Here is a 24203-nt window from a genome sequence, read left to right on the forward strand (position 1 = left end):
GTACATTCACGAGAAGCAACTTTGCATCCATCAGGACCTCCTTTGGCACACCCCAGGATATCACTCCCTCCCAGAAGGTCTAGATAACTGAGCATGCCCACATAATATGTATAAAGGTACCCTCTTGCTGGAAGCCTCTCAAGATTCGACAACCGCATTCTTCTCTATCCTGTCTAGCAGTGTTCTAGCATAATAGGACCTGTGCAGGATATGGAGCTGGACCAATCGAACCCCCGTTCTTATTGCAATAACTCTTGGGCCCTGCAGGGCCACCCCATTCATCTTCATCCAGCTCCCACAAGTCAGCCACACACTTGTCTCTCAGGGTGCCCGGTGTATCTGGGGTGGTATCCATTATCTTCCTGTATGTTAGTGAGATGGCCTTATCCAGCATGGAATCAAGCCAAAGCCTATCCTCCAATGGGGATGATTCCGCCAGTTGCTCATCTCCAGTAAAGTGCACCCTCAGGGCATGCATCGCCTGTAGGTAGCGATACCATTCCGCGTCCGCCAAGCTATATTCAACTTGTAGTGTCTCAAATGCAAGGGGCTCAGACCCTTCCATAAGTTTCCCAGGCGGTCAATGCCCAGGAGCCCCCACCTGGAGAAACCCGTCAGGGCGCACACCTCCGAGAGTAAATCACTATCCCACAGGAGGTCTGTTCCGTTAATTTGCCAGCCCATCCCAGGAACTTCGTGGCTTATGACCAAACTCCCACAACCGTTCAAGTATAGACTAGTAGGGACTCTCTCCGTACTTACCTATATAGCAGTGCAGGGTAGTCTCTGGGGCCTATCACTTCCCTGTCCAGCCGTATCGCCGGCTCCTGCAGATCCCCGTAAACCCAATTGTTTAGTACTATTAGCTGCGAGACCCAGTAGTATTGGAGAATGTCTGGAACGGCTAGGCCACCATCATAAACACCCCCCTGCAGCATGTGAAAAGTTTTCCTTGGGCCTCCTCCGTCCCACAGAGGTAGGTGGACTTTGTGATCTTAATTGCATCGGAAATGTTTTTTTTTGGAGCACATATAAAAATCGGGGTAAAGCGATCATCTTGTATAGGGCTGCCTTGCCCATTAAGGACAATGGCAGAGTTCTCCAGTGACTCACATGATGAAACCTGTTGAATAGCTCACAAAGGTTCCACCCCAGAAACTCTGTGGCATCCCATTTGACATATAGGTCCAGATATGTGAAGTCCTCGAGCGCCAAGGGTATGTTACTCCTCAGTGGCTGGACAGGCACCTTACCCACCTACTGGTAAATGCAGGACGTACTCCATTTGATGCAGTAGCCAGAGTGATCTCCAAAAATGTGGAAGAAATGCAGCACCCTGTCCACGGACATAGTTGTTTGTGAGAGGTACAGCAGCATATCATTCATGTATAATGATATACGCTCCTCACAATCACCGCTGCAGTTCACCCGCGTAAGAGAGTGTCCCTATGAACCCAGACGGCCAATGGCTAAAGCACAAGTGAAAAGATATTTGGTGACAGTGGGCAACCCTGCCTCATACCCTTACTCACGCTGAAGATTTGTGACAGCATGTTGACCATCACCCTTGCTACCAGGCCCATATACAGGAGCTGAATCTAAGCACAGAACGTAGGGCCAAAACATAGGCAGTTCATGATCACAAGCAGATAGTTCCATTCTATGCTATTGAATGCCATCCTGGTGTCAAGGTAGAGCACCGCCGCCGGGTCTCTGTGGGCCTCCTGCATCTTATGAAGCAAAGCACACAGAAGTCTCAGATTGAGTCATGTCCCTCTATGTAGCATAAAGACCGATTGATCAGGGTGAATTACTGTAGTTATCAGTCTGTGGAGCAAAGTTGCCAGGACTTTGTCTAGTACATTGACCTTAACATTAAGCAGAGAGAGCAGTAGATATGACGTGCAGTCAGGCAACGTTTTATCCTATTTGGCGACCACCACAATGGTTGCCATATGCGGGTCTAGTGGTAACTCCCCCCCCTTCTGAAATGCTGATTGAAACATCATATGTCCAGACAAATTATTGCCCATTTCTTTATAGAGTTCCATAGGAAAACCATTTGGGCCCATAGCCTTTCCGTAATGCAGGTCTCTCTGTGCAGTTAAAATTTTCACTACAGTGAGATCACCACCTTGTCCTCATCGGCCAAAGGCTGGATCTGTATATCTCTGAGGAACTCACAACAGTCCACAGATGTTACAGTGGAAGTAGAGGTGTAGACCTCTTCATAGCAGGATGCAAATACATTCACAATGTCCACACTGGTCTTCCTCACCTGCACTATCTAATATTTCCAGCACCCAGTTCCAACCCCGATCCCTTTTCTCAAGCCATGCCAGCAATTTAGCCACCTTGTTTCACATATGTATATCATCTAACCAACACTAGGTAGCCAGGGTGTGTGCCTGGACTGCATTCTCCCCCACCTCCCAAAACTCACTTTGCTTGAGGCAGAGCCGGTGTCTATCACCCACATCATCTTGTGTAAGTAAACTGCATTCTAGTTCATGGATGTCTCGCTGAGCCTTCTTCCTTCTGGCAATCATGAAGAGTGACTGACCCCTTATTACTGCCTTAAATTCCTCCCAGAGATCACCAATGGAGTCTATTTTCCCTTATTTTCTTGGAAATACAGCTCAGCAACCTCTCTAAGCTGTGCCATCTCTGTCTTATCTTTCAAATACCATGGATTGAATCGCGGGATTGCATTTCCACTAGACGCCGACAAATAGAATGTGGCTTCTACTCAGAATTGTCTGAAATGCCCCACGCCTTGACGTTCGCATGTCGAAATCTGTGCACAAAGCTTATCTTCCCGCCACAGGTCCACCAAGCCCAATGTCTCCATAAACAATGGTAGGGGACTAGCTTTCCCCTAACCTCCGATTTGCCTCGCCCTCTCAGCCCCGGGGACTGTCACAGCATTCATGCACCCCCCCAGAATAAGGATGCCAGTTGACAACCTAGTGGCCCAATTCCGGAAACATCTGTAGGCGCAATCTTGGTGGGATATAGGTGGAGCAAAGGTTTAATGTAAGTCCCTTCCAACTGCCAGACTGTGCCACAAATCTTCCAGATGGGTCACATCACGTGCCGTGCAGGGTGTAGGGTAGAGATTTCTTTAACAATATCCCCATCTGTCCTAGAGTCTGCCGTATAGCCTGCATGGGCCGCCATGGTGAACTTCAATCTGTCCAGCGCTTTATAGTGATTGCCCTTAAGGCATGCCTCCTGCAGCAGTATGATATCAGGGGAGTGACTCTTTAAATATTGCAGTATCATAGTTTCTTGATCTTACTCCTGAGCCCATTCACATTCCAGGTAATCACCTTCAGGTTTTTATCTTGCGGCATTGCTCGCACAGAGATGGGGCCAGTTGTGCTCCTAACATGTGCCATACTGCCCCAGGGAAGAATAATTATCAGGACATCCACATCCTTTCCTTTCCTAGCCTCCTTAAGATCTTCTGCATGCATCTGCGCTGCAGTACAGCTGAAACAAAACAATAGCACGTTCAAAAAACCATAAGCCTATAGTACTCTAACTCCCCCCACCTAACCCCCTGCAAAGCAAGCTCCAAACTGTCCACCACCCCAATATACAGTATGCATGTCACCCCTTCCACAACATATTCAAATCACAGGTTGGCTTGAAATTGCCTCCCAAAGAAATAATTAAACAAAAATACCATTACTTTTTGGAACCAAAATTGTTAGCGACCCGTTGTTGGAGATGTTGTCCCAAGCCAAGTCGCAGATCTGCATCCCATAAGAGACACACACTGCCACCTCCATGTAGTTTCACAACAGCTCACACTCAGCTGTACCATGTGGCTACAAGTGCCGCTCTGCATCCAGTACAGTGTGCAATCTGCATGCACTCCCACTGTCTTACTGCTCCTCCTGATCCACTGTCTCTTCCAGGTGTTCTGACCCCTTGCCTCCAGCCTTCTGTGACATTTCAGCCCTCTAGCCAGCCCCTGCCTCCTCTGACGTGACGGAGGGCCAGGCTTAGCCCTCCGCAATGAATCAAAGCCTGGATGGGAACAGCATCACATATTTATATTCCTCTGCACACAGTGCTTTTTTCACTTCCATAAAGCTGCAACCCTGCCTCTGCAACTGTAGTGTAAAGTATGGAAAGAAGCTCATCATTGTGTTCTCAAATTATACATCGCCCATCGTGAAGGCTGTCTGTAGGATGGCATCGCAATCTTCATGGTTAAACACTCTTCTGATAATGGTTCTCGTGGGGCCTCGGGCTTTGGTGGGGGGGGTATGCATCCATTTGAGCATGAAAAATTAAAAAAATAGGAGAGTCTCTTCGGCCTGAGTTGCTTTGTTATAAGATCTTCCAAAAATGGCTCCACACTGAGCCCCTCCTTCTTTTTGGGGACCCCGACAACCCAAATATTTTTCCGTCTAGCTCTCCCCTCCTGATCCTCAAGTTTAGCCACCATAAGCACATACTCCTTTACTAGTCATTGCACCCTCTCTTTGAGGGACTTGGGGGAGACCAACTAGAAGGCAACGTCAGTCTCTGAGGCTGTCACCTTATCTGTTATTCTGCGACAGTCTGCCTTGAGGAGGGCAACATCTACTGTGACTGAGTCACATTTAGGCTCTTATCTTTCCTTTTCGGTCTCGTATGGCACCCATTATCTGTCCCAAAGAGTGTTCCCAGCTGGGCTTATCCCCTCTCTCCTGCGGGTCCTTCATGGTACCCCCCTCCAGCTCCAGCCGCCGGAGTTGGAAGTGTAACAGCATACTTGTCCATTTTATTAAGCTGCGTTAGGCATGGGCCACTTCCTCCCACCATGTCCTTCCTCACACCTCACAGCCCCTGTCAGTCCCAGCTTCGCATGACCACCACCTCCTATGGCCCCCCACGGAGGTGGCAGGGTCAATTGCTGCGCCAGATGCAACTATGCACTGTGGTGAGTCCTTAGCCCACATGATCAGGATATGAGCTAAGCTGCGGGTGGAGAGGGAGAGTGAAGGGCGATCTGGCTGAAGAATAAGGCACTCACTCAGTCAATCTCAGGTACCCTCAAGCAATAACTCACTTATCTGCCATAAGCATTGGTGGCTGTGCGAGTACTACAGTCTCTTCGCAGGGAACCTTCTGTCTGCCACCACCAGGATTTGATAGTCTCTTGTCTGGGTGCAATCAGTCTAGTGAGCCTCAGGACCCACCCTGCCCTCCTTGAGTTCAGTGCCCAGCCACAGTCTCCCTTCTGACCAGCCTCAGGGGTTCAACTCAGATACACTCTTCCAACAATTCCTCAGCTGCCTTAGTTGTTGAGGCCCCTATGAATCCTCTGTTACTGTCGCCTCAGTCCATATCACACAGCCACCTTTAGGGTGCAGAGGGCCCTACATGCAGTACACATCAGGATCAAGGCCCACCCAGCCTTTATTCGATTCTAGGCCCCGACATGGCCTCCTCGGTATCCCGTGCTGCACTCTCTGATCTGCCGGCCGCCTCCTAGCGAGATCACCGCTCTCCCACTTCAATCACTGGCCCCAGCGAGTTCTCCTCACATCGCTAATTCCCTCGCCCCCTCCTCTGTCATTCAAAGGGGGAAAGAGGGCCATCCCGGTCCTTGAAACTCAAGCTCCTCAGGCCCCTATTCTTGGCCCGTGTTAAGGCTAACAGTGCTCAGGATGCGTCTCCCAGTGACATACCACACACGTCCAATACCAAATCCAGACTGGTGTTCACGTGCCCACATGGCCCCGCAACATCAGCTATACCGCTCTCACTCGTGGGCCGGTCAGGCAAGCACCGTCGCTTTCAAGCCAGCACCCGTTTGTTGGGTCCTCTGCCTCAAATATACCGGCTTCACACTGGGGTCACCACAAGAGGGCTGCTTTGGGCAGATACATGGACAGATAAAGGGAGTCGGAGCCGACCTAGATTGTGGCCATTTTCCTCCACGGCAAGCCATGCCCCTCAAGGCCAAGAATGGTTTATATGTGTTTTGCATCAAGAGACAGAGAGAGAGAGAGACAATGCAGTATACTTCGCAAACACAAACTCAACAAATCAGTCAGGTCTCTCAGGGTCAGAATGTGACCATAGGGAAGCTGGCAGAAGTGTTACGACAAAAAAGGGGTCACATGGACTTACCATTCATTGTACTACAAACATATCGTGTAGGAGAAGATCCCAATTTTATTTTGCAAACTTCAAGCAGTTAGCACAAAGCTCTGCAAGAAGAGAAAAAACAGGAGAATGGCAAGAAGCATATCAAGCTGCAAATCCAAAAGGGCGTGACTATTTATGAGGAAATAAAAAGAAGCATTCTTGATACGTTATGAATTGACTAACCCCCAGATTCATCAAAGTCATGTTTTGGGAGTCCTTAATAGCGAATTTTAAGGATTCGCTATTAAAGACTCGCAAAACGGGATGCATGTAGAAATCGCAATATTTTTTGCGATTTCTACTGCTTCCTTATTTGCGATTCGCTGATTGCGAATCGCAAATAAGGAATGGCTTTCCCATTCATTCCTATGGGCCTAAAGGCCCATAGGAATGAATGGGGAGTCATTCCTTATTTGCGATTAGCAATTAGAGAATCGCAAATAAGGAAGCAATTTCAAGGGTGCCAGGGTGTCCAAATGACACCCTGTTGCACCCCTGAAATTGTAATGTACACTGGTGTTGCGCACACACATGTCCGAAGGACATGTGTGTGTGTAACATACAACTTAGAAAAATGCACTTAAGTGCATTTTTCTACGTTTTTGCTATTTACCACGTAGTTAGACTTCACGGTAAATAGCGGCCCCAGATTGTGAATTTGCAATTTTTAAATGGTTCATGCATTGCATTTAAGGAATCTCAAATTGAGATTCCTTTAATGCAAATAATCGCAATTTAGCGATTTCTAAAATAGCGATTTTTGCATTTGGGATGATGCAAATGCAAAAATACTGCTTGCAAAGGGCCAGATTCTGAGAATCTGGCCCTTTGGATGAATCTGGCTGAAAGAAACTTAAAGAGTGAGATGAGAGAAAGAAAAACTGGTTGGATTTTATCACATCAACCATTTGGAGGACAAATGGTTGAAACCTGAGACAGCCTCCAAAGAAGAGATTTTGGAAAAACCTATTTAGATTACTTTTCAAATACCATTAGTCCCCTTGTGCAAGTTACACCTGAGGAGAAAAATTACTCAATTGTGGAGATGAAATGCTCAGCTGGTGAGTCGCTTATGTGTTCTGTATAGGGACCGTGCCCTCCTCACATGGTTGGATAAGAATAAATGCATTACTTCTAGAGTGTCTTTACAGCCATTTAAATTCCAGATTTGTCATAAACAGAGCAAAGAACAAGGGAATGTGGATTTCTTTCTATATACCTGTTGTCTCAAAGTAGTCCCGATAGGAAGAATCTAAAGGAGGAGAGATGTAGTGGCAGCTGGGTCTCACATCCCAAGGGCTCCATAGATGATCCAATAGTAGTCCTCAAATAAAAGGACAACATCATGAGAATAACATACAGAAAAAAAACAGAGAAGCAGGGAAAGAGAAAGGGGGACATGTACATGTGAAAGGGAGGAAGGACTAATAAAGGCCACTCTTGATAAGCAGACTGGGTGGACACTGAGGAAAAAGTAGAGTTGTGGACAAGAAGACATAGAGGAAAAATAAAGGTAATTGGCATGGCGAAGGAAACAGAGGACGCTAGCACCAGGAGTTAGACTTGGACAGAGCAGAAGAAGTTAGAGGGTAAGAGTCAGAATCAAGGACCTTGAGAAACAGCCTGAGTGGAAGCCAGTGGAAGATGGCGTAGAATGAGGAATCTTCTGCATTGACCAAGGAGTGACGTGTGACTCTTGGATTCGGTGAAACCCATAATCCCGCCACAGGATAAGAGGGCTTTGGAAGAGGGCTGTGGCCATGGCAGGTGGGACAGAAATAGAAACGTTAAAGATAATTGGACTTTTCTTTGGTTGTGTGTAATTGCGTATGCATCAAGAAAGACAGATAAAGCACTTGAGCTATGTATGTGGAATTGATACATCATTCAAATCTGACATATTCATGGGAATTATACTTTTGGGGACTGATTGAAAGATGAAGTACAGTGAGAGGAGAAAAGAAAACAAAAAGAAACACATGTCTAATACAAAGAAAGAAAGCAGAAGGCTTTTGAACGGAAAAAAACCAACAAACATGGTGAATATTTATTCCCCCAAACCTATTCTTTAGTGAAAGAAAAGAGATGAGAAAGAGAAAAAATAATGGAAATTTAGGAAAATTAAGAGCCTTTAGATCTTGAGATTCCTGCTGTTCCTTGTAGTCACCTGGTGCAATTTGTTTTATCCCTAGGGGATGCTGCCTGGAGCGTAGCGGGCCTTCCTGTGACTTAGAAGAGATACGAAAAGAGGCCAGTGACTGACTATGCATAAAGGGTATAACAAATGGGAAAAATCCATTTGTAAATAACTGACCTTCAGTCATTTATGTTTAGTAATTTTGTACCCACCTTCAAAAACCACCTACGTGGAGACTGTTGCTCTATGCAGCATATTTTGGTGTACACCTTGACACTGGAAATCATTTCTAGAGCTATGGAAGAGTTGTTAAAACCTATAAACAGTTAATGTGGAGTCTATTCATTTATTGGGTTGTTTTTATAGGACATTCATTTGTCACATAGTTGCCATTTTATATAGCTTGGAAAATCTGTGGATAACAATTGTGTCTTAGGTCAAGAGTGGAGTGTGCCAATGTAACAATCAAGAGAACCAAAATATAATATTCTTCCCACTATAGTCTATGTGGCTTCCAGAGGACTATTCCTTCCTTCGCGGTGTGGGGGAAGAGGGGTAGCCTTGAAACTAATTGTTAGTTAGAGAACACCTCTATAAAGAAGCAAACTTGAAAGCAGGACAAACTGATATGGTATTATCCACAAAGGTCTCAATTAATCAAATCGTCCTCATAATACCCACATTTTGGACAGGGAGAAGAGATTAATATGTCTTTTCTGCTTTGACTTCTACATATTCAAATGCCTTGAAAGATTGTTTGAGAAACCAGCATCAATTTCACATCGATTAAACTAAAGACATGGCTATTTGATAACTATCAGTATTCAAATGCCCGATTTCAACTCTATTTCTGACGGTTACTTCAGCAACTTTATAAAGCATCAAGACACACTTATGGGTGTATGAGGGAGCTAGAAATTATGCAAACAAACAAATACTGATAGAGATCTTCTCCTTTGCTTATTTTGGTTAGATGGTAATGGCTTGGTAGTATATATTTCATGAGATATTGCCGGTATTTTTCCTCATAGGCTTTTAAGAAGCAATATAATAGTTTGAATTTGACACTTTGCTCCAATGAGAAGGAATGGAATTCTTTCAAGGGTAGGGTGATGCAGTCTCCTACAAAGAGGTTTGTCAAACTAATTTGTTAACTAATTAAATATTCTATTGCATTGTTATAGATTTAGAAATAGGACACTGTGAATGTGGTCAATAAAAAAGATTTAGTAACTAGTGACTACAAGTTAAAGCAAAATAATGAATACAGATCTGTATCTAGTAAACCTAAACAAAGACACACATCTGAGAGCAAATGCATATTTAATGATGCTATAGATGTGGCAGCATGAGTCATGCTGCCGATGTTGTAGGTTGCTATGCTAGAGACAAAATTTGGAGAAAGTGTGGGAAGAAAGGGCCCTTAGGGAGAGTTTGCAAAGATTTTTCAAAAGATGTTTCAAAGAACTGAATTGCTTTTGTGGATGAATCTTTTGCCTCACCAGACATAGTGCTTTGTGTGGAGAATGAGCACAGGGGCAGAATGCAAAGACCTAAACCTAGTTTCACTGTCAATGGTGATGATTGTGGTACTAATGATTGACCCAGGTTCAATGTTTACTATTGTACCTTACAGTTTGTTCAAAGATGCTTGGCCAGGATTGTCGCTTCGCGACAGTGATATTTCACCAGAAGGGTACGAAGAGAGAGAATATCCATCAAGGGTTTTGTTGAGGCTGAATGTGAATTTCAGGGGAGAAAGGCAGAAGGAAAGATGTATGTATCAAATGAAGGTCAAGCCATTTTGGGGTAGGTGCAATAACATGATTTGCATGTTATTCTCGATCCAAGTTCAGAAGAACAAGTTCTAAGTATTCATAATAGGGGTAGTCCAGAATTTATCTTGGACAAATATGGAAATGTCTTCAAAGATGATTTAAGGAAACTAGAGGGGTATGTGCATGAGATTAAGGTAAAAGAGGAAGCGTAACCTGTGAGACATGGTGTGAGGAAATTCCGTTGGTCATTCAGAATGAAGTGAAGGAAATGTTAAATGACATACAAAGTGAGGACATCATTGAGCCAGTGGAGGTGTCTGAATGGCTATCTTCGGTTGTTATCACTAAAAAATAGGATGGCAAACTCAGGATTTGTGTAGACCTCAGGTCGTTGAACGAAAATATAATTGCTGACAGTTTTCCCCTCCCCAGATTTTCTGCGATGGTGCTATTGATGAATGAAGCTAAGTTCTTTACGAACGTAGACCTAAGGTCGGCCATCATCAGATTATGTTACATCCAAATTCAAAACAGTACACTGCTTTTGTCACTATGGAGGGGGTGTTCCAATTTAAGAGGTTTCCGTTTGGGCTGGCATCCGCTGCCAGTGTTTTTCAGGGCGTGATACACACGTTATTGAGCAAGGTGGAGAACACATATTATTTCCAAGATGACATTCTCAATACAGGAAAGAGTGAGGCAGAACACAATAAAACTATAGAAAAGTTTCCGGAGATTTTGACTAATGCTGGCCTCACTTTAAAGAAAGATAAGTGCAGATTCTTGTTACGAGAAATTGATTATCTTGGGTACACTATTTCTGAGAGAGGTGTTTAGCCTAAAGAGGATTTATTGAGAGGCATCAAGTTGACAACTATTCCCATCTGCAAAGATCAATTCAAGTCATTCATGGGACTTGTCGAATATTACTCTTAGTTTGTTCACAACTTTGTGGACAAAATTGAGCCTCTTAGAGAATTGCTAAGGAAAGGTAGACTATTTAAGTGGGGTGATGTGCAGAGTAAGGCATTTAAATACATCACAATGATCTAGTGAAGGCTGGCATTTTGACTCCTTTTGAGCCTGGCAAGAGGACTCTACTTACTGTGGATGCTAGTGTTCATGGAGTGGTTGCTGTTCTTTCTCAAATAAAGATGGGTGTGTAAAAACCTGTTGCGTCACGCACTCTCAACAAATCAGAACTCAACTATGCAGTGATTGAGAGGGAGGCGTTGGCTGCAGCATTTTCGCACCTACTTGTGGGGTGCACAGTTCCTTTTAAGAGCAGATCATAACCCATTGATTAGGATTTTGAGTCCGGGGGGGTGCAAAGGTTCCTCACGCCTCATGCGTACTGCTGCTAGATTACAAGAGTATACTTACAGATTGGAACATGTGGCTGGTTAGAAAAAATGTCCAAGCTGACTGCTTGCCGAGGTTACCACTGTGTGAGAAGGATAGTAAGTTGGAAGATGAAGAAGTAGTATGTGTTGTTGCTGGAGTTGATGATGTTTTGGAAGACGAGCTCTGTTTAATTACCAAGGAGGAATGGCAAGCGGCAGCGAAAGATGATGAGGTTATCAAACATCTTGTTGTATGTATCAGGAATGGGTGGAGATGTGAGGGTGATTTAAAATTGGAATTGAGGGGGTACATTTAGTTACAGGAAGAATTTAGTATTGGAGCCATGGATGACTTAGTACTGAGAGGTGAGAAGTATGATCCCCCTAAGGGGTTGAGGAGGAGATTGTTTTTGTTGGCCCATGAGGGCCATTTGGGGCAAACTATTACGAAGATATGCCTCAAGGATAAGTTCTGGTGGCCAGGCTAAGATGAGGATTTTACGGTGTGGTTGGAGAATTGTGTCTTGTGCAGAGACAGTGAAAAAAGGCTCAAGGTTGATACACAAGGTATCGGATCGCTTGGTGGAAGTCAAGATGGAGAGGCATGGGAAAAGGTGTGTCTTGATTTTATTGGTCCCATGGAATTCCTAACTGGTGACAAATGATATGCCATGGTGTTAGAAGACGTTTATTCAAGGTGGGTGGTGGTGGAGTTCTTGAGAAATATCACCATAAACAATGTTATCAAGAGGTTACGTACAATTTTTAGAAGAGAAGGCTGTCCCGGTATTATAGTGACAAATAATGGCATGCAGGTCACATCCCATGCTATGCGGATTGTTTTGCAAGGGATTGTCATAAAACATATTTTCACCTCATTATACAATCCGCAAGGGAATGGTATGGCAGAACGTATGAACAGATTCATAAAGGATACCTTTCAAATGGCTATGCAAGGCAGACAGTGCTTGATGGAGAGTGGAGTGATCAGAATGGGAGAGGACTACATGTAAGAGGGGAAAACAGAAATTGGAGCTATGATCAAATTCTCCTCACCGATGGAGATGAAAGAAGTACACTGGTGGCATTTAGTGTTAGCAAATGGGGAAAGATGGAGCAGAAGAAGATTGGCTTTGTACTGTGAGAAGTGTGATGTCGGTAAGGGAAGGGATGATGATAGTGGTGGTGGAATGTCAGGTAGTGCTTGTAAGGTATCAAAGAGTATAGTGAGCTGAGACACATCCTGGGAGTAATATTTCTAAGAGGCAAGCACGCGTATGTCGCACACCTTCTAAATTTGATGACTTTGTTATGGGGTAAATTGCCATTTTTGTATTGCTAATTTATTCGAACTGGTTTGTACTTTACCAGTCTTCTATATTTTTTTAACCTAGTTCCCTTTGCATAGTTTTCATGTGCTGTTCTTTTTTATGTTTTTTTGTTCTTTTGCTTCTTGCTTTGTTTGTTTCATTGTGAAGTAAGGAGATTTGTTCTGACCTATGCACTGCTGGTTCTCCGAGGAATGTGGTCTTGGGATGTTGTCGTGAGTAACTTGGAATGTAGGGCATGCCCGAGACACACAACACGATCGGGGTGGTTGGAGGACCAAGCAGGCAGGGAGCTCCTCACAGTTGTGAAGGAGCCAATAAACCTATTTTGTCATACATCCTTTGTTGTACCAGTACTTCTTCCATCTTCAACACAGTGTTACATCTGTCACCTACAAGTAGAGGAGCTTGACATGTGCAGATGTACAAGAATGTAATTAAGTCCAATGTGCTGTAAGATGTGCAGGGAACATCTTGGCTGAATAATGTTATTGTTCTGTGCATAACCCTCAATTTGAAGCGGTTTGGAGACTCAAGTCCCAATCTTTGGTTTAGAGTACACACGTTTGAATTCCTCTGTATCAATCCATTGCTGCACTCTTGCAACTTCTCCTCAAGCAAGCAAAAACAAGAATGTTGTACTGTGGTCTCAAACTAAAACTAAAACTAAATCAGGAATTGGAAACTATAAAGTAGATTAATGGTTGCCCTGCTTATGTAAGGTTATGAATCAGTGTTTTATGAGAATAAAAGCAACCTGCTAATTTGTGCTCATGGAAATGTTGTGTGGGGCTTTAGCCAAACAGCTCGAACCCAGTGTGTGTGTCTGATCATTGTCGGGATTCAAGCAAAAGGCAGGATTAAAATCAGGTGGAAGATACTCAGGGTTGGAGAGAGTGGAAGACAGGACACTGGAAACTAAAAATCGTTGGATCACTAGACCGCTAAGTGCAGTACACTGTGTTACTCACTTCCTGGGTTGAAGTCAGTGGTGGCAGTGCCATATTTGGAACTCAATTCACCCATGGACTTGGCCTGGCGATCAGTCGTTAGTTTCATTGGCTTTTTAACATTTACATTGGTTCCCTCAAAGTTGTGTTTTTATTTCTTCTAGGTCCCCTTGGGTCCCCATTAGGCCTCCTCCTCTTTCTTCTGCATTTTTATGCTCCTTGTACTGCTTATCGCCTAGAATCTGACTACGTATTGTGGGCGGCGCCTTGGGGCTGTCAGCTGGATTCCAGGTTGGCTTATGCTCATCAACGCAACACTCGTTGTCTACCCCGGTAAGTTTTTCAAACAAACTTCTTTGGCTAATAACAAGCAGCTGTTAAATCCTCTTCTCTGAGGTGAGGTGAGGTGCCGTCTCTTGATAGAGATGCTATGGTGCCAGGGAGTGAGAGCTAGTCCGGTTCTTCTTTCTGTTTATCAATCCTATCCCATTTTCCCAAAATTCCTGTTATCGGCACTAAGTTCAGTATTGCTACCTGCTTAGATATTCAGGGATGGCAGGGGCTTTCAGTGGACCTACAAACTTGGAATCTGACAGTCATCTACTTCGCCCAGCCAAGAATCCAGGCTGTGTTGACACAGCGGAATCTGTACTGAAGCCTCTTGGCTGTTATCTCCCTTACACGGAGTATGAGTGTTCCAAATACAGTGTTTTTATAGGCATTTTGATCTTGTAATTTCAAACAAGACAAGAAATGAAGGCTTTTACAGCACAACTCAAGGTTATGATGACATACGCTCCCCTAACTCCAGGAGACACGAATAAGTGGCGTGACCCATGTTCATCAGTAATATAAATGTTCCCCGCATGGCTCCGGAGAGCAGCCTTCCCTGACCAGTATTATAAAGCTCTCAATTCACAGTATGTCCCTGCAAGCTTTAGGATTTTTTTGCCTAAACATAACAGTCAAGTATATTCACTGAGGCCATCCCTGTTAATTAACTGAGATCTCAGACCAGGGATCTGAGGTCGGGAGCTCTACTCAAAGTGCAACCACAAAGAGCAAGTGATGACTGTCCTCTAATTGGGCAGGGAGAGCCTGGGCGTGTTGGCAGTATTTATTTCTAGTGGAAGGCTCATTCTATTTGTGCCTGTTATCTGCAGGAGAGCGATACTTAATGGCTCCTGCTGCAAGTCTCATGCAAGTGTGTCCTTTGAGACCTGGATGTAGAGTGCGTGTACATTTGTATATATGAGGTCCTTGACTGTAATCCATCTTGGAATACCTTTGTGTTGATGGCATTTCTGAATGGAGACTTTGGGGTGAAGCTGCCCAGGCCCTTTCTATGACCTGAAAGCAGGTCATGGAATATTTCTGACCTATCCTCACACATGCCACTGTGGCTGGATTCCAGTATCTAGTGGGTGGGGTGGATATACTCTCCTTTATTACTTGGGGCAGGTCCTGGCTCTCTCCTGCCCCTTTCGCCAGGAGTGTCACTATTGTAAGGTTTCAGTAACTGGTGGAAGGGATGCTGCATCCAGTGCTTAATTTGTAAAAAAATATAAGTGCCAGGGCCCTCGTCAGGAGGCTATTGGAGCTTGCACCGCCCATTGCCCGTACCAGTACTTCTAAAGACGACACCAATACAACTACCAACCATCACAGCTCTACAATTGTGACAATTCAGATGATTCCAGGCGCCCAAAGCTATAAGAATGGCTTGGGCAGCGAGTATTAGTCATTTTTAATAAATATTGAATTATTAAGGAACTGTCGTTTTGCTCATCTCTAAATTAGGCAAACAGTGCCACCATGTGGCAAACTGTCATAGGTGGTGGTGTTGACAATTAAGTGCTGGTGCCGAACTCCGGAGACCACCGGCTCAAATTAAGCACTGGCTGCATCCTTCCCTTTGACGTTTGTCCTTCTGCACCCTGTCAGGGCATTTCCAACACTGCCTCTCTTCCTTCTGCATCGGCGTAATAAAGACTGTGACTGGACAACTTTCAGCACTTGTGCCTTTTCAAAAATATGAACGCAAGGGCCTGATTTATTTGGTTGGTTTGCTTTGTTCCACAATAAAGACGTTCCCCCATTCCCCTTTGGATATCTTACAGTAAATAGTTTCTTGAGGACCACCAACATTGCATCCTCTTGATTATGGTAGACAATACCATTACGTATGAAGTGGATAGCCAATATAAGGGCTATAACTAGTCACTTTATAACATGCCTACTGGAGGGGGCATCTGGAGCACTTTGGGAAATAAGGTTGATTGATCTATATATATATTTTTTTTTTAATATGTTTGCAATAATTTTTTGCTACTGGTGGTGGTGAATTGTCTGGTGAAAGCTTTAGCGTAGGTGGTGGTTACCGCTGAATTAAAAAGATATGTGGCTGAGCAAGGTATGATGTTGAATTTTGCAGGTTTAAGGAAGCACAGTGGGGTCTTGATTGGTGGCATTTCTGAAGAAGGCATTTCAAGCCAAAACGTGCCATAGAAGAGAAATAAATATGTATAAATAAAAATTCAAGAATGTTCAAGACTGAAATCATGTAATGAAAACACTCAAGACCAATGTTGATATAGATCTGTTTTAGTTTGTGTGTGGATGTATAAAAAGTCTTAAGATGTATTCGGTATGACTTATGAATGTTTATAGGCGTGAAGTGTTTTTAAGATCCTCAGAAGAAAACCCACCTTGGAAATCATCAACCCAACTGTCTAGAAAGAGTAGGAGCTGTGCAAGGGAGTCAGGCATCATGAAGCTGTGCAGGAAGGACAAAGAATCACCATCCATCAATGCTGTGTGCAGCTCAGAGGGATGATCAAACCTACAAGGATGTTGTTGACGAGCCTTCTCTCACCCTGACCATTAATAGATCTCTTGTGACTTTCAACAGGAACTCAAGCTTACTTGGTGTTCTCTCCTGCCCTTGAGATGGTTGGTAGAGTTATACAGTGAGGGTTTTCTAAGTACAGCCCTTAGGCTCTGTGTAAGTCCATCTAGCAGTTGCAAAGGCATTTCACTTTGGAGCTCTGTTTTGTGTGAGCCCTTTTGTACCCTACCATCTCCTTCTACCATGTGGAAAAACAAGACAAGGCATATGTAGGAACCCGTGTTTGGCCACCATATATACATGCTAGGCACCCATTGGCCTCCTGTCATTTACTGAAGGCTGAGCAGGTATGTTGAATTGCATTCTTGATTGCCCAAGGAAGGGCGACTCCTCCTTAATGGTACACATGAAATGGGGCCTGTATCTCTTGAAGACTGCTCCAAATACCAACACACACAAAGTGTAAAAAGTCTTCTTCAACCTTGTACTTCTTGATTGTAGGTGAATATTAATGTAGAACTTAATAGCATAGCATCAAGCTTCCCCTAAAATATAAAATAGAAACTAATAGTACAGAAAACCACGTATTCCCGCTTGTACTGTGATTCTCACATATGTTTCCCTGGAAATGTCACCATCTTGGAAAGGGCAGATCATAAAACTAGCCCACACATTCTTCCTGCAACTCATGGCGTCCATTACCCATATTAAGAGAAAGTCCATGTTTGACAGTCTTTTGTCTTAAGTGGTACTACACTGCTCAATGGCCGCTCTTCCCACCGGACTTGCCATACAACACATGAAATACTCCTCCGGATAAATGTCAGATTGAAAACCAGTCCAGTGTGAGCAGCGGGAGCAACCAAGTACATACTGAGCGCAGTGTTCAGCACATGGCAGCTGGTCACAAAAGTGCACTGCCTACACTCTCAGCAGTCTTATAACAGATATACCACTTCGCCATGTTGATGTGAGTCACTACCAGACCTATGTTACGATCCTATCAACCTCATATTTCAAACACAACTGTTTGGCTGGGAAGTCAATAGGGGTTCCTAGTATTATGTTCACCCAAAGCATCTGCATCTTATGACATTGCCGCAGAATGCGGTATTATGTTCTTTGGTGTCCACAGTCACCGAGACAGACTGCTTTGAGGGTGTTCACAAATATCTGCATCTGTTTTCCAATGTAGTATAATCCAGGATCAATCAATCAAACAGGGTTTATTTAGAGGTCGCGCTACTCACCTGTGATGGTCCCAAGGTACTGGGGTGGGGCGCAGCTCCAGATCAGTCGAAGACCCAGGCCTTCGGGTCCTTCCTGAATATCTGCAGGGTAGGGGAGCATCTGATGTTCACAGGGAGCTCATTCCAGGTCTTGCCTGCGATGTAGGAGAAAGCTCTCCCACCACTATTGCCACTTTCCTTGAATAATAGAGAGCCTCCACCTATTCTGTGTATCCGCGCCCACCGACATCCTTGTCTCATTTCATCTTTACCCTGACCAAAGTGTTTGGGACTTGTTCATCAGTGTTTAATATATTAATGAAACAGATTTTTGTCATCATAGGCTCAGAAGTGAGTCTGTCATCTTTTGTTGAATGGTCTGGATGCCACTCACTAGCACGGAGACACCTCTAGCTGCTTGGTGAGTCTATAAGTATCCAAAAGATTCAGACCTGCTCATTAAAATTTCCCCTCTCAGTTGGCCAAACGTTTCTATATGTGTAAGCCCCTACGACACCAATTGGTGATGTCCTCATAAGATCCTAGCATCTAAATGCCTCCGGTTCAAGTCTCTTGAACCTGGGATGAAAATTGTCCCTGCATGGTTCTGCGGAGCATGCGCCCCTGCTCTGTGTTACACTGCTAAAAAAACATTGTATATTTCTGCAGATGATTGATTTTCATTTCAGTTTACTGAGCGCCCCATTTAATACAATGATATATTGTGTCTCTTTGGTGAGCAGGAACTTATCAAGGGGCTTATTTATGAGGGGCCTGTGCCGTCGTTGGTTCACGTAATTTTCCCCACCCGTGGCTCAGGCTGTATGCAATATGTACAAGTAGATGCATGTGGCAAATTGCATCAGTTTTGGTAGTTTAACATCTGTAAATACCTGCGCCAGAACCAGCTGGGCCATGCAGAGACTGAAATATTCAAGGTAGGCATTCCCCCGTAAAATCCATTGTAAAAAACGCAGTGATATTTATGGTATTGTTAACGTGTGATGTATTGTCGACAAGCATCGTGCAGAGCCTGAAATGGGTCAAAATTCCTGCGCATCCGCAACCCAGGCATAGGAAATAATGCAGAGCCTGAAATACGTCAAAATTCCTGAGCATTGGTAACCCAGGCATAGTAAATGATGCATTGGCTATGGTACATGAAGACAAGCCACACAAAACAAGCAGCGCAGGAGAAGGGAGCACATTTTCCGCCAGTGGACTTCTCTCAATGACCTCCAGGAGGGTGAGGTCATCACATACTACTGGCTCAGGAGGGAGTCCATAACAGAACTGCTGAACCAGATAGTGCCAAGACTCCAGCCGCCACGTGCCTGGTAGACCAGGATCCCTCCATAGGTCAGGCTGATGGCTACCCTTCACATGCTGGTAACTGGTTCATTCTAAGATCACAACAGCCAGAGTGGCAGGAATATCTCTGCCATCATTTTCTTCCTTCCGCCCCTCTGTCCTGGATGTCACCATCCGCCTAACACCCCAGTACCTCCTCTTCCCAAGACACAACAAGCATTTGCAATGCAATAGGTCTCGCAGTTACTGGAGTTTAAGCTATTGGTATTGTAAATGACAATGCCTTTATGCTTTAAAAAAGAAAACAAAAATAAAAGGAATTGTTATTTGCAATGGTAATAGCTCAAACTCGTGAAAATGCAAGACCTATTGCATTGCAAATGCTTGTTACCTTTTTCTTGCCTGTTTACAATAAGAAATAAAAGAAAAATCTATCACGCAAGCTGGAGAAGGCCAGGCCTACTGGCTTTGTGAATGTGAGTGCGCTTTGAAATGAATTTCTTGCTAACATGATCAGGCAAGTTCATTGGCAAGCTCTCAGGCAGAACTTGCTTTTACTAGCGTCATACCAGTAAACCGGCAGATATATAGAAAATAGGGACCAGAGGCTAAAACCTTGCACCCAAATGACCACAAAGCCCACAATAGCACTTTGCATCGCACAGCTCGTATTACTAGCATTAAGCTTTGGCATATAAGGAAAACATTAGTTAGAAAGTGAATAGCAGCAGCAAAAGTGACCCTGAAGGCAAGGACAGTTTAGGAGCTTGTGTTTATATCGGTACGATTTGAAATCAACTACAGCAGTTAGCTAAAAAGACAAGTTGTGATTGTTAAAGAGCTTGCTTACGATGACACTGAGTGAGTACTAACTAGGACCAGCAGGGAGTTTCCAAAAGGGTGAGGTAATTTCTCCCGTGTGATTTTGTTTTAAAGTGGGTAAGATGAGAGTGATTCTGGAAGAAGTCGGAGACCATGAGAAGATGGATGTATTTTATTTGAAGAGTGGAAATTCACGCATGCGTAGTACTAAGTGTAGACGGTCTCTACCTAAATTTGGAGACATTTGCAGCAGTGACAGGTAAGTCAGTGACTTTCACGAGCCGCTCTGAAACCAGCACGACGGAAGCTTATGGCATCGTATACACAGAAAAGCGAAAAGGACAATTAAAACAAGAACAGCGAAAGTAAATGCCGGGCAGCAAAGCGCGTGCAGCCTGGCAGACTCGGATTCCACACGCGCCTCTTGCCTGTTTATCAGCGCCGCGCGCCTCTCTGCAGACTCCCCCTGCATTCCAGAGAGGCGCGCGACGCGATCCGGTCTGCATTCGCATGCCGTGGAGACAAGACCTGGCCGCGCGCACAACGTTATCCTATGGAGAAACGCTGAGCGCGGCCAGGTCTTGTCTCACTTCGTCGGTCTCAGACTGCTGAGACGACGGCTATAGTTCTCGCTTGCGAGAACGCGCTTTCAGCGCGTTCGTCGTAGGCGAGACCTAAAAACAGCAGCTGGAGACCACACAGGGTTTCTATGCCAATGCTGGATTCCCACATGTGCTAGGTGCCATGGATTATACTCACATGCAACTGGTACCCCCTGCAGCAATATCATAGCTGTACAGGAACAAGAAGCACACACCTATTGTATCAACGTCCAGGCCATCTCGGACCATCGGGAGATGTTCACCAATGTGCTGGCAAAATACCCAGGGAGTGCACATAATGTCTACATCTTCAGGCACTGCATCATCAATGAGCGCTTCCAGAATGGGCGATATGGGAATGGCCTACTTGTTGGTAAGCAAATCTGAAGTACACAACAGAACTACCTACTATCAGTAAGAAATGTATGACAAAATATCCATCTCTGTGTTTGTTGACGGAGATATGGCAATGTGTATGAGGAGTGTGCCTAATATGCATCATGTGACATATGTAATGCAACCCCCCAAGTCACACATGTTAGGACATGCAAAGCTAATTTGTGTGCCTTGGAATGGCGTAAAGGTACAGAGCAATGCAACACTTACCAAAATGCAGTGTACCATCACTGTCTGCAAGGGAGCTGTTCCACTGGGGTTGAGGAGGTGTCCCCATGCAACTCCCATGGTTCATGAGATATGTCATGTATCCCAGACCAGGTAAACTTCGAAATATGACAAATAAATTGGTCATCACAGGTGATGTATAACAAAAAAAACTGAAGTATCCAAATTGCTGGATTTTTAATTGAAGTATCCAAATTGCTGGATTTTTAATTGAAGGCCACAATCCTTGAATAAAAGAGTGCCTCCGCCCATTCTGTGTATTCAGGCCCACTAACGTCTTTGTCTCATTTCATCCTTACCCTGACCAAAGTGTTTGGGAGTTGTTTATCAGTGTTTAAGATATTAATGAAACAGCTTTTGTCATCATCGGCTAAAAAGTGAGTCTGTCTTCTTTTGTTGGATAGTATGGATGGCCCTCACTAGCACTGGGATACCTCTAGCTGCTTGGCGAGTCTGTAAGAATCCAAAAGATTTGGACCTGCTCATGTAATTTTCCCCTCATAGTGGACCTGCTCATGTAATTTTCCCCTCATAGTTGGCCAACCGTTTCTATTTGTGTGTGCCCCTATAACACCAATTTTTGATGTCCTAATAAGATCCTAGCATCCAAATGCCTTTGGTTCTTCAAGTTTCTTGAACCTGGGGTGACAATTGGTCCTGCATGGTTCTGGACAGCATGCAACTCTGCTCTGTGTTATACTGCTAGAAAGCCATTGTATGTTTCTGCAGATATAACACCAGGTGGTGGCTGGGTAAAATAGGCGTACACAACACACTATTTGTACAGAGTAATTGTTGCCAAAAGTATGTACGCTACTGTCCATATATCTTGATTATTGGTGTTCAGGAGGAGAGAGAGCCACCCAATCTCCCTCAGTTGGAAGAGAAAACTTCTCCGCAATATAGAAAGGAAATCTCTGAGCATTCAATGAATCACTGATGATGTAATGGTTGCGGTATTAACTGTCCTTTATTTGAGCATCCAAACAGTCACTAACATTGCTGCTTGCCTTTTACATTTCTTGCCAACAAGTGTTTTGTCTGTTACTTTAAATGCTTACAGAAAGACTTCTTCAGGGCTGAAATACAAAGATAATGGTAGCATAAGGAATGAGGAGAGGTCAAAGAAGTCAACATAATGAGGGATATTGTAGTATAACCCATTCTATCACCAGGGTCCATCACCCAAATGGTGCCCTATACATTCCAGTCGATATTTCCAAGACTGGAGTTAGAGAAATTTGTGGTGGGGACAAGTAAGATGTAAGAAAGGAGAAAAGATAAATGAGTGCCATAGTCTCCTCGACTAATTAATAAAACTGCAAGCTCACCACCGGTGTCTTTGAACCCAAGACAAGTAGTGGTTAGGTGTGTGTGCCCATAATGCGGTTCGTTTAGTTACTACATGCTTCAGTAAATATGTATGGCTGCCACATAAAGTGTAGAGTCTAAACTCACCCTCAAAAGTAGTCTCAAACAGTACATCAAAGAGAGTGCCTGGCATGGTATCCAGACAACAAAATCACAAATCTGTGAAGAAAGGGGAGCAACTTTTTTTTGTTCAGGATCCTTAGAGAAATATCGAAAATTTCAAAAAGTAACATCCCTTAGGGGTGGCTTACCGTGTGTTCTAAAAGATATATGCAAAGACTTCATGGGTGTCATCACTACATCTGTAATCGGAGAAGTGGATAACACTATGTAATCATTGAGCCAATAACTTCCTACTATCAATGTTACAGAGGTTATCTACTCAGTTGCCATAGGATGCAAATAATGCAGTGTGGCATTGGGTGTTCCATAGAACCTAGTACCCAGGCGTCAATCTCCCAATCTGGCCTGATAATGCAAATTCGCTCTCCACCATAATATGTGGTCCGATTGGCATGTTAAGAAAAGGCCGAATCGGCTACCACTCAGTGCCCACAGGATACAGATGATAAAATACGTAATTGCGTCCCCATGTACCCTCGTTCTTTTGTATCAGTCTATCCCCATAATAGTTATTCTCAATCAATGCGACCGGTTTATCATATTAAGAAAAGTCGGCTAAGTATCTATAAATGAGAAAGTAAACTCAGTGTTCTGACTATACGGTCCTCATAATGATCTGGCTTACCTCTAAAAGGATAGCTCCCAGTGCGTCTCGGGTCCATGGCGTTCAGCGTGAGCACCATATGGAATATCTTATTTATACTGGCACAATGTAATGTTCTCGTCATTATTGTAAAGTACGTTGCAGCCATCTTATAATGGATAGTATTAACAGAAGATCTATAATTAGATCATTGTATCTCAAGATTGGAGACGAAAGGACCACCAAGATTCAGAGTCCTTGTATAATATTCGTTATACTTGACAGCCATAATCCGATAATTTGATCAGTACGTGTCGATCGTCAATATTAAAACAAGAGACGTAACATCTTAACAATGGCTATAACCCATAAATTTCCCAAAAGTGAAAGGAGTAACAATATAGTCGTGAAGGAAGAGAAAGAAAGAAAAGGAAGAGTAAGGTGAACATATTGTCATAAGTTGATTGTATCCATCATACATTTTGATGGACATACTCAAAAAAATATCATACCATTAAAGTGATTGGCTTATGCTTGTATATGTGTACAGACAAATGTCCCATATGACGTGGCCCATGATGAGTAGGACCCAATGGATGAGTATGGAGGAGAGATCCAAAATACAGTGACCGGGAGCTGGTGACACACCCACATAGTGCAGAATTTCTTCTCTTAAAGTACATGTACTTTGATGGACAGAATGTCCAAACATAAGGGGAAGGGCCAACATGGAATAAATGTTTGAATCCATTACTTGGGTAGTGTAGGGGTTTGGCGTTAATGTCATAGTGCCAGGAAACATCACTACATCTTGTCAAATAGAAGTAAGGCTCAGATTGTAATAATCATGTCTTCAGACCTGTTGAGCAGCATGTGGCCGTGCGTCTTGCCTATCAATGGCACATACACAGACATGCAATGTGAAGCAGAGGACTGCATTAAAGGTACAGGCCAGGCATACAACTTTGTTATTCCAAATTGATCATTACTCTCCCCTTGCA

This window comes from Lissotriton helveticus, chromosome 3_1 (assembly GCF_964261635.1).
Source record: "Lissotriton helveticus chromosome 3_1, aLisHel1.1, whole genome shotgun sequence".
Classification (NCBI taxonomy): Eukaryota; Metazoa; Chordata; class Amphibia; order Caudata; family Salamandridae; genus Lissotriton; species Lissotriton helveticus.